The sequence below is a fragment of the Hipposideros armiger genome, unplaced genomic scaffold (assembly GCF_001890085.2).
Source record: "Hipposideros armiger isolate ML-2016 unplaced genomic scaffold, ASM189008v1 scaffold_665, whole genome shotgun sequence".
Classification (NCBI taxonomy): domain Eukaryota; kingdom Metazoa; phylum Chordata; class Mammalia; order Chiroptera; family Hipposideridae; genus Hipposideros; species Hipposideros armiger.
This window is the reverse complement of record NW_017732015.1, coordinates 101,806-113,740: the sequence shown is the minus strand read 5'-3', so window position 1 is coordinate 113,740 and position 11,935 is coordinate 101,806. Positions and strand designations below refer to the sequence as shown.

The following is an 11,935-nucleotide window of genomic DNA, read 5'->3' as shown; positions in this document are numbered from 1 at the left end:
AGTGTCAAAGACCATAAAAATGTCATACCTCATTTGTCATAAATTTTATTCTGAAGAATTACTCCTGAAATAGTAACAGAGCTACAGCCAAGATTTATGGTGAAGAGAGTTCATGGCATCATTATTTATAATAGCAAAAGTTTACAACTACCAATATTTCCAACAATACTATGTGAGTTAAATCAAATATGGTATATTTAATAACATGATATAATATAGTCATTAAAAATCATAATGTCCAAGAATGCTAGTGATACCCTGATAAATGGAAAATTCTCAGTAATTAGTACATGTAGTATGGTTCTCATTTTGCTAAAACTTATTTCAACCAGAAAATACTGGAATGACATTGAATGATAGAATCACAGATTATTTTTGGTTTTCCTTATACAGAGTGCTAGAATTTTCAAAGTTTCTAAAAAGAAAATGTGCAACTTTCATAATTGTGTTTTTAAAAAACTAACAAACTGTTTAAGCTGAGAAAATAATAGGAAACACTTTTATTCTTTTCCACTTCTTGCCCTCAATGCTTAAAGCAGCAGCTCCCAGGTTCCAAAATTCATCCTAAGGCATTCCTGTAAAAAGCCCCTTACAGACAGGGTTAAATAGGCCACTTTGTGCTTGCTCAGGAACCAAATCCAGACTTTGAAAAATCGACAGTTTTCATCATTGCAACTGAACTTGCAAATGACCTTTTGAAACACAGCCCGATTGTAAAAATAGCTAATGATGCACGCTACCAGTTTGAATATCTACAATGTGCCGGGCACTTTAAATATATAGTTCTTAATTCTCACAATAGTACTGGAGGCCAAATTGTATTGTCCTCCTATCACAGAAGCTAAAACAGAAAGTCAGAGAGGCTGCCCAGGGTCATATGGCTACTCTGAGGCAGAGCCTGAATTCAAAGGGAGGTGTCAGGCACCCTGACTGAGCTCCATCTCGCCATTCTTCCGAAGCCAGCCCAGCCCTGCTCTGGCAATCACTTGATGTGCAATTACCTCTGCCGAGTGCTATTTTCTGCTCTTGGATTCGCTTGCTTTATTTTGTTTATTTATTTACTTATGGAACAGCTTTACTGAGATCAAATTCACATACCATACAATCCATTATTTTAATGATTTTTAGTATATTCACAAAGTTAGACAACCACCACTATAATTAATTTTAAAATACTTTATAAACCCCCAAAGAAATGCTATCACATGTAGCTATCCTCCTCCCACCTTCAGTCCTCATCAACCACTAATCTACTTTTGTCTCCATGGATTTGCGTATTCTGGGCATTTCATGTAAATGAAATCAGACCTTATGTTCCCTTTTGTGACTAGCTTCCATTGCTTAGCATCATGTTTTCAGGATTCATGTATGTTGTTTCTTGTATCAGCACATGTTTATGGCTGAATGATATTCCATTGTATGGGTAGACCACAATAGTTTATCCATTCATGAGTTGGTGGACGTTTGGGTTTTTTGCACTTTGGAGTTATGATGGACAATGCTGCTATGAACACTTCTGTACACATTTTCATATGGACCTAGGTTTTCAGTTCTCTTAGGTGTGCACCTAGTCATATGGGAACTCCATTGACCTGAGCAACTGCCACAGGGATTCCAAAGTGGCTGCACCAGTTTCCACTCTCACAAGGCAACTTCCTTTTTGACAACACTGAGTTCAAACTTTGGTCCTGTCCTTTTGCGTGCTTTCTAGATTGTCCGAAGAATTAAAGTATGATTCAACCTGTGTTTCTCAGAATGTCTACTTGGGTTTGAAGCTGGAATTCTAGCTAAATATTATTACTTTGATTTTATTTTTCTACATAAATAATATTATTGAGCATTTGTTGTTTTTATACTTTTTGTAATGAGACCGTTACAACTTACAGTTCACGTTTGATGAAACTGAGACTAAGAGTAAATGAGACTCACTAATATTATGAAGCCCTAAACTTTCTTAAAACAGCAAGGTTTTCCCTTAAAGCAGAGTTTCTCAATGTTTTTCAGAGTTCCTGAATGTTTTGGACAAGTTAATTCTTTTGTTGGTGATAAGATGTTCTGCAGTACACCTCTTGGGCAGAATGCTTAGCAGCATCTTTAGCTCACTAGAAGCTACCCTAGTAACAGGTTCCCATCCCCAGCAACAAAAATGTCACCAGACATTACCAAATGTCCCCTGAGTGGGAAGTCGGGTGGGGCAATGGAAGGTTGAGGTGGGTGGGAATGAAAAATTTCCCTTGGTTGAGAACCACTGGGTTAAGGGAATAATTTGAACATTGCAGAGCCTTGCCCCACCCCTCCCCAACCCCCATCTCTCTCATTCTCAAGTGTCTAACACATCTTTTCATTTCAACCTTCATCTTATTCCAGTGTCTCGCTTTATGATTTGAAGACAGAACCTTTGGAACCAAGTGGCTGTCCCAGGACCTCTAAGCATCAGTCGTTATATCACACATTGGACGCTCAAAGTTCCAGCCTAAGCCAGTGCAGAATCATTAAAGCCTCCCATTCTAACCCTGGAAATCACTTGAAACAAATTTCCTTGACATCTTTATTCACCCTTTACTTCTTGCTCAAGACCCTGCCACTTATAATTTTTAGCAATTTAGACAAATTTCTTAATCTCTCTACACCTGCTTCCTCATCTGTAAAATAGAGAAAGAATTACCTGGTATGATTTGGAAGTTTTAAGGCTTTATCTCCCCCACAAAACCCAATTCAGCTGTTTTTCCATATCCTGCCATACCTACAGCTTTACTTTATAGTTCAAAGGTAGTTTCAATCTTTGAGAGAACAAAGTGGGGTTATATAAATAATTGAATAAGGCAGTCTTAAAATGTCAATCACGTCATAAAAGAGCAGATCACAATTGTTGGTACCATTACACTATAATTTATTATAGATCCTGAGTTTTGTTTTGTTGGATACCATTTTTCCATCAATTATCAAAATCTATTAACCCTTCCCCACCTACTCATACATTAGATTGAATTCACTCATTTCTTACATCCCCTCGCCAACACTTATTCTATCCCTTACCATAGCAGCTGGGAATTTTTGTGATGGCCTTCCTCTTTTCTCTGCCTCTGACCTCTTTCTGATGCAGGACACTTTATTAGATTGAACTACCTGAAGACAAAGTTATTGTCAACCTCACAGCAAATATCTCTCTGGTGAGTCATGGAGCCCTGAGAGTGAAACTCATACTACTTATTTTTATAGTCTGTGCCTTCTGCAATCAAGTCTCCACCTGTACTCTCAGTCTTAATTCCTGATATTCCTCCACAAGTTCCCTACTCTAGTGAGGCTAGTGCAGCGGTTCTCAACCTTCCTAATGCCGTGACCCCTTAATACAGTTCCTCATGTTGTGGTGACCCCCAACCATAAAATTATTTTCGTTGCTACTCTATAACTGTAATTTTGCTACTGTTATGAATCTTAATGTAAATATCTTTTTGTTTTCCGATGGTCTTAGGTGACCCCTGTGGAAGGGTCGTTCAAACCCCAAAGGAATCGCGACCCACAGGTTGAGAACCGCTGGGCTAGTGTATTGTTCTCTAAGGGAAAGTACTTAACTAATTGTCACTTCCACTCCCAGCCTCTCTGCACCTTATGTTATCTTCCCAGTTCCCCCACTATCCAAATTCTTCTCCAATGCCCAGGTTTGGTCCTAGTGCTTCCACTCCTAAACTATAGGGACAGAAAACATATATATTTTTTACTTTCTAGCATAGTCATCTAGCACGGTAAAGAGCATATAAAAAGTGCTGAATGATTAAATGGATAAGTTAACAAACCAGGAAATGAATGAAGGAGACTTTTCTTGACAAGACCAGCATATAGTGATTCCTCCTTCCAAATTCTTTGTAACATCTGCTGTTTGATCCATTCATTTAGTTCATATTATTTACTGCCTTGAAGTATTAATTAATGATTCATCTGTGTAAGTCTGATCTCCCCAATGAGATTAGAAGTTCCAGGGGTTGGAGTCTGAGTAATGCTTTGATGTCCTGCCCCCAGCATCAACAGGGCACATTCTGCCCTCTCCAAGTGCTTGTTGATTGATTGAGCATCAGACCAGCTGAATTCCACTGCCAACTGTGAGCAACAGAGCCCTCTCTGGAGCCTGGGCTACAAATCACAGGTAAACCTTTCCTAGTCTTTAAAGCCGGACTCACATATCAAGGTAACCTGTATCCTCAAAACCCTTGGTCAGCATAAGAGAGGAAAACTGTTGGGTTTGCCATTCTCTAGAGTCAGACAGGAAATAAGACATGTTTGTGTGGATGGTGAAGGTGTGGTTTCTCTAGTGTATACTTGAATCTTCAGCTCAAACATCCACCTGATAAAAATGAAGCTCAACTCCAGAGACAGACAGTTCTCTATCACCTTCGTGATACAGCTCAAACTCAGGGTCCCTGACAAAAATGTTGTGGCATCTTTGGTCTGTCCTCCTTTCCTTCTGTGACCTGGGCACCCTAAGCACCTGTGAGTCTACACTTCTAGATCTCGACTTCTTTTTATTTCTCTCCCTTAATTGGAGCATCCTTTCTGTTCTTCCTTGCTCAGCCAAATTCTATTCACTCTTGAAAACCAAGCTGTGATGTTCCTGCCCCTAGGAAGCCTTCTCTTTCTCACCCATCCTGGTGCCTCTCCTCTAAGCTATCCCGACATCCTGAGTGTGTGTCCTATTACATGATAAATGTCCCAATACCACCCCTCCCAATAGTGCCTGTGAGCTCCCACAGGGCAATGCCTCCATCCTCAGGTCTGAGTATAGAACCAGCCCCAGACTAGACACTTCAACAGCCTCCTGAATTAAATGGAGGCAAAGTGAATTATAGGAGAAAATCATTAAAGTAGAAAATATGAAAGAGCAAAGGCAGTGATAGCAGATTTGACTATTCCATTATTTTGATGTAATCACAACAGTCTAGCTTCCTCTCTTCTCCTTTTGAGTGTGTGGTGAAGAAGAAAGTGTAAGTTAAGGTAAGAGGGGAGAGAGATGATTTATGAGGGTAAAAGGGATCAAATATATGGTGATGAAAGAACTGATTCTGGGTAGTGAACACACAATGTGATATATCGATGATGTTTACATAATTGTACACCTGAAAACTATATAACTTTACTAACCATTCTCACCCCAATAAACTCTAATTAAAAGAAAAAGAAATAAAGTGCTTCCTTTATTATTACTCAGACCTGAGAATGTTAAACATGCCCAAGAGGTAACTACTGGGATAAACATTTCCAACCTTTGCTTAATATCTTGAAGCTCAGGCAATTGCATTTCTCAGTTTCCCATAAAACGGAATGCCTCATTATATTTCTGTCTTCTGAAACTCGAAATCTGTGCTAATCTAGACGGCTTGTTGTGACAGTGCTGGTCTCATGGCTATCTAGTTTTTTGCCCTTGCTAATAGGATTTTCTCATCAACTTTATCTTAGCTAAAGCACAGAGACATTGATGACAACTTAATTGAAGCAGAGGATGAAGTTCACTAAGTTATCATGTTTATTTGATGTGCAGATGGTGGCTAGATACAAATGGCTTATCTGAAAGAGGGCAATATTTGGGGAGCAGCTCTGTTAATTGCAGGGCTGTAGCCTAAAACCATCTGGCTACAAGTATTAATCAGAGTGAACACTTCAATCCTTCACGATGCAGCTCTCCCAGACACCCTCCCCCCCACCTCTGGGAGCTCCACTGGCCTTTATCTAATTAGTACTTGCCCTGCATATAGCTCTTTCTTGAGTTTGACAGATTCTGCAGCATATAATTATTGTAACATGAATGTTTGAAAAAAATCACTATTAACTCTTTTTTACTTTTAAAATGATATCTTTTAGAAATGTTTTGGAGGTCAATTCCACCAGTTACTTCATTCAGACAGTTGCTCAAGCATGAAACAAATAAGTTATGGAAAACCTGCTATAAGCAAGGTGCTGCACTAGACCTTGGCAAGAAAGACAGTGTTCTTGTTCCTACTGATCTGTGCATTCTCATGGTGAAAGGAGCACCAAACAGTCAATTAAACAGACATATGTTTAATATACATAGTTATGGGCCAAATTGTTCCCCACCCCAGTTCATATGCTGAAGTCCTAGCCCCCAGTACCTGAGGAGATATCTGTGTTTGGAGACAGGGCCTTTAAAGAGGTAAGTAAGGTAAAATGAGGTCATATAAGTGAGCCCATATCCGATATGATTGGTGTCCTTACAAAAATAAAATATTAGTACACAGATGGGCACAGAGGGAACACCATGTGAAGACATAAGGAGAAGACAGCCATCTCTAAGCCAGGTAAGAGACCCTCAGAAGAAATTAACCATCCTGACACCTTGATCCCAAACTTCTAGCCTCAAAAACTGTAGGAAGATAAATTTCTACATCACCTAATCTGTGGCAGTTTGTTATGGCAGTCCTAGAAAATTAATACATACATATAAACACATACTTAGGGCATTGCTACAAAGGAAAACAAACAAACAAGCAAACAAAAACCTAGAAGACTGGATCACAGGGCATTTGACCTGCTATGGAAAGGTTTCTTAAGAAACTAACCATTGAGATAAGTTCTAACAGATAAGTGGGATGGTGTTGACCATAGCTCTGAGATAATATTTAATGTAAACATGATGTTAAATAATCATCAAATAAACATCCTTTATGGCTGCTGATCAAGGTTATGCTGCTAGAATTTCATCAGCTCTTCAGCCAGAGAAAGAAAAAGTCAATCACAGCCGTTTACTAAGTATAGAAAATTAACAACTGATTAAAATAGATTGCTTAATTGGTATTTTCAGAATGCCTTCTCTCTAATTCTTACTATTCAAGGAACTATAGAAATACTGAGAAATTATAATGTGGTTGAGGAAATAAGATGAACACTATTGCTTTTAGCTAAGAATTAAATGGGATGACCTGAGATGGCCCCTTCAATAAGCCATTTGCCTCAACTGAAAACTTTTCCAAGGCATCTGGTTGATTTCTGGATCTTTGCTGATTGTGTTTCCTTTTGCCCAGGAATCCCGTTCTGTGCTTGGTGATTGGCTTTCAATTTCTTATATTCATTAGCAGTGCCCAGCTGCTGGATAAGAAGTCTGGAGACTTCCTCCTCTATTTTCAGGTTTCCATTCAGTAGTGCTGAGTCTCACTCCTTAATCTTGACAATTTCACTCTGGGATTGATGCTTCTAGTGATAGCAAAGCAGTATATACTTTGAAGCTGGAAAGCTCTGAATAGAATATTCTCTAGTGAAAAACCAAAAGTGGTTTCTCTGCCATTTGGTCTTACTGTGCTTGTTGTACTTCCTGCAGTGACATAAACACATAAAAACCCTCATCTGTGAGAAAGCTTATACCATATGCAAAGACCCTTATCATGTTTCTGTCTTGTTTTCACTCCACATGAAATAGCTCCAGTACCTACAAGTTCCTCTATTAATGTAGTTTGAATGCCTTACTATTCTAATAACCCTGTTACTAACACACACACACACACACACACACACACACACACACAGTATTCTAGTGTGATTTTAAAAAGGTTACCAAAGCAAAACAAAATAATAATAAATAGATTTGAATCTTTGGCACCAAACTCTGTATGGGTCTCTGAGAGTCATGTGCATAACCTTTCTGGGACATCCAAGCATCTGATTCACACAATCATTGTAAGAAAGAGGCCAAGTCCACATTTCTTACTCCATAAAATGCACCACAATTTTGGGAGTTGTGAAACATGACCTCTGGCAAGGGACAGGGCTCCAAATACCCCCTAGTCAAGCCCACTTACCCTATTTTCCAAAGAAGACTCTGGGGTTGATGATTTATCATAAGGGGCAGTGTTGACTTACTGTTTTCCTTCAAGAACTCATATAAAGGTCTAGAAGGAACTTGAGCAATTCTAGACCAGCTCTCTCCTTTTGTAATGGAGGACAATGAGGTTTAACAGAAAAAAGCATACCCACATTCTACATCTACACAGAGCACAGCTGGGTTGCAGTCCTAAACCCTGTGGCCTGAGTTCAAGCTCTTGGCCCAGATTCACTCTTCAATGGAGAGCTGATACTTCGAGAAGGGCTACAGTAGAAAAGGCAGACTTCAAATTTTAATGACTGATGCCCCCAGATCTCTTTCATCCTATTTTCATTCCCCAGCACTACCCCAACACAACAATAAAAATAACTTTGAAAATGTCAGATCACTTTCAAAATGACTACAGTGGTACCAGCTGTTTCTTTAGATTACTTAATGTCACACAAAATTTAAAACATTCTGTCCTGATTCTCCAAAGAAGGAAACCAGGTGGTCACCTTTACTTTTATACAATTTCCTGTTTTCTTAGGAATTCAGGTTGGTTTCAACAATACCAGTCTCCATTCTAAGCATCGTTTTAAGAGGTTTTTTAAACAGCAACCATTTCCTTCATTAAAAAATAGAACACGGTCTCTATTGTTCAATGAACAGGTGAGGACTTGAGAGAGAGAGTGGTCCCCATGACACCAGTACCTCAAAAGAGGAGAAGTGCTAAAGAACTGGGGTTTGAAATGCATGAAGTAGGAAAACCAGGTATTTGTTCACTCATTGAAGATTCGCTGAAGTGGCTGTTCTGATTCCTGAAAGAGGAAATGGCAAGGCTCTCCACATAGCAGGACATTTTGATGGTATTCTCGCTGCTCCTGTGCAGCCCCCAGCTTTCCATGTGGGGTTGCAGTACAGGGGCAACTAGAATGGGAACAGTTGTGCAACACAGAGCAAAGTGTTCAAAAGCAGACAGGCTCTTACTAGTACCTCATGTCACTTAGTACCCTAGTGCTTAGCTATTTAGATGATAATCTTACTAAGTAATAGGCACTGAGCTTTTTTAAAGGTCTGAAAAAAGTATGTCATGTATACTCAATGAATATTGGTGTGTGTGTCTGTGTGTGTGTGTGTATGTATGAGTGTTTGTTGATATACAGATATATATATGATTTACTTTGCAATATGATACATGCAACCTTAGCTAAAGTAGATCACAAGTCTATAAAGACACTGGATTCACCACCTTGTGTCAATTCTACTTAAGAATCTGTCAATGACAGGACCACCAAGTAAAATGATTTGGGAAACCAAACTTTAGATCTTAAATCTATTTTCCTTAATAGTCTATTGTACATTTGTCTGTAGATCTTTTATCTAAAGAAGAATTTACTTTGAATTATTTAAACAACTCACAATATAAAAACACGAACATGGTTGGCAGCAAGATACAGTGTAAACACCATGAACTTGAAAATCCAAAGGAAAGGCCTGATGTTGAACACTGTCTTGGTCATTTTAACTTAATTTCTGATTCTCAATTTCCTCCTATGCATGTTGCCAAAATAGTAACCACTTCCTAAGTTTTACGAGTTCATTTTTTTTCTGCATTATTATGTGACAGGTCCTAGCTCAATGCCTTACCCTCAAGAGAGCCACATCGTTGTTGATTCTACTCTCACATTATGTCCAGTGAAATACTGTCCTCGGCTAGTCCTTGTATGCACATGTACAAGGCTTTTAAGAAAAAACATGGCAAAGATAGAAAATAAAGAAAATAGAGGGATCACACTGTTGCCCTTCATCTTCTGGAAACTTCATCCCCTAGAAGTAAAATTAGATGCCTTCTAATTTGAGGATGCATTCAATTTGCACTTCTCTTCCTGATCTCCTTGCAAAAAACCCCAAATAACCACCCTCCACCGTGTCCCCAAGCTATGTGCACCGCACAAAGCTCTGGGAACAAGAGTGGATGAGTCTGGCATTGATGCCCTGCTTTTCTACAGGGATTATCTTCTTTTTCTGACCTAGGATGTTAGAAACACCTGAACTAGTCTGAAATAAATCTTGAAATATTTGGATTTCCTGTCCAATGAATAATATGTGGTGCTATTTTCTGTTTTCCATGATGTACCCTGTGTCAAAGTTTACCCCACTGACCCTTACAAATTATTGGGACAATGGTCATTATTTTCTAGTTTCTTATATGAAAAAGATTTTTTTCATCTTTTGTAATGCTACTATGATCTCTAGTAGCTGGGAAACAAGTTTCCTCATTAATGTAAGGGAAAGGAAGGCTGTTTTTGTTTATTTTCTGTCTTTTTTTCCCCCAGGTAGAAAAATGCCAGCAGGCACAAGCCTTGATTTGTTTTGAAGAAAAATGAAATAAGCTCAATTTTTTCCAAAACTGAGGAAAGAATCAAGCAAGAGACTTCTGAGACAGACTTCAGGAACTCAGTCAGCACATTTTAAAGACCTCCTTTTACTTGTTTTTTTTGAGAGCCAGGCCTGAAATAACTGATGGTTTTTTTTCTCTTTTGGTAGCTGGGTAACATGGCAGCTTTTCAGCCACCCTCTCCCTTGTAAACAGGTTTTAATGGGCTGACATGGGCTAATAATCCAGGCAGCACAGCGCCTGGATGTTTTAGAGCAAAGTTCTGGCAGGGTTTGCACTGTGTTAAAGCTGCATTTTTTACCTGAAGCCCACAAGACCCTGTGCTCAAAAATGTCACCAATTACATGGAAATAGCCCAATGTCGGCTTATGTTTTTCTTCTTCAAGTGCAGCGTTAACTTTTATAACTCTGTGCATGAAAAATATTATGTTTCTAAGTTATTAACTCACCTCCATTAAAAGGAATCTTATGCATTTCTGAAAAGTACTGTGACTACACAAATTCACTCAGTTTTTATGACTCTATGGAGTGAAACCTTTTCTAGATATAGGTCTTGAATCAGAATGGAAGGGAAAAAAATGTCAACTAGCTTTCCAACACTGCACTAAGGATTTTAGATCCACTAGTTCATTTAATCGCCATTAGAGTCTTGTGATGTAAGAATTTAACTTTTCATCTCATGCTATAGGTAGATTCTAAGAGCGTCCCCAATGATTGATGGCTTCTAATATCATACCCTTCTATAATTTTCTTGGCTTAATTTGCTTGTTTCTAATGAGCACAACATGACAAAGACTGGCTTTTGTCCCAGTGTCTTGTGGATCACTCACTCTGGGGTTAGGGCTGTCATTTCATGAGGCAGCCTCCTGGGGAGACCATGGGGTTAAGCTTGGAAGCAGATCTTCTGAGGCCTGCCAACAGCCCCACGAGTGTACTTGGAAGGAGATCTACCCCACTCGAACATTGAGATGACTGCATCCAGCCAGAGTTACACAGCCAAAGTGGCCCTGGATTCCTGGTTCTTAGAAACTGAGACATGATCAATGTTTTCAACCACTAAATTTTAGTATAATTTGTTACATAGCTATAAATAACTAATACACTTTCTCCTACGTATGAGACAAAATTAAGAAGTTGTCCAGGGTCACAGAATAAGAAGAGGTGAATTTTGAACCTGTCTGTCTGACTCATAGACCCAAGCCCTTCTGCTTTTCCCAGCGGTTCAACAGGCCTTTTTGTTCACTTATTGGTATTTGAGGCTTTCCAATAATCTGACCTGATCTTGATGATTAAGTCATGTCCTTTACTATTAAACTTGATTTTCTCTAATGTATCTGGACAACAAAAGTCACAGTCCAGTGGGGGACAAAAGACACTTAAATTAATTTAAAATGTAATGTAGTGTAATCTAGAATGGTGATGGGCTCAGGTGTACGGAGGAAGGGGACTTGATTCCCACTGTGCAATCAAGGAGGCTGATCAAAAAGGATTTGTGGACCCAGCAGCATGCTTCAGCCCTAATGCCTGGCATGTGGTCTGACCTCAGTAAGCACTTGTCAACTAAGTCAACACGCTGCATCTGGAAAGACAGAAGATATTAATAAGACAACAAATGGAGGAGAGAGAAAGCTCCACTGTTCCACGTTGAAGAAACAGTAGAGCCAGAATCTCTAAAACAAGATTTGTTCATAGATCTGCTCTACGTTGCTATACTCATACATCAGAATTCACAC

At 39.1% G+C, this 11,935-nt stretch overlaps 1 protein-coding gene across 2 annotated transcripts in view; it reads right to left on the bottom strand.

Annotated features, from left to right (window-relative positions):
• The window catches only part of CNTNAP5 (contactin associated protein family member 5), a 464,696-nt gene that overhangs the window by 374,734 nt on the left and 78,027 nt on the right, over nt 1-11,935 (bottom strand). The gene's annotated exons all lie outside the window — the stretch shown is intronic.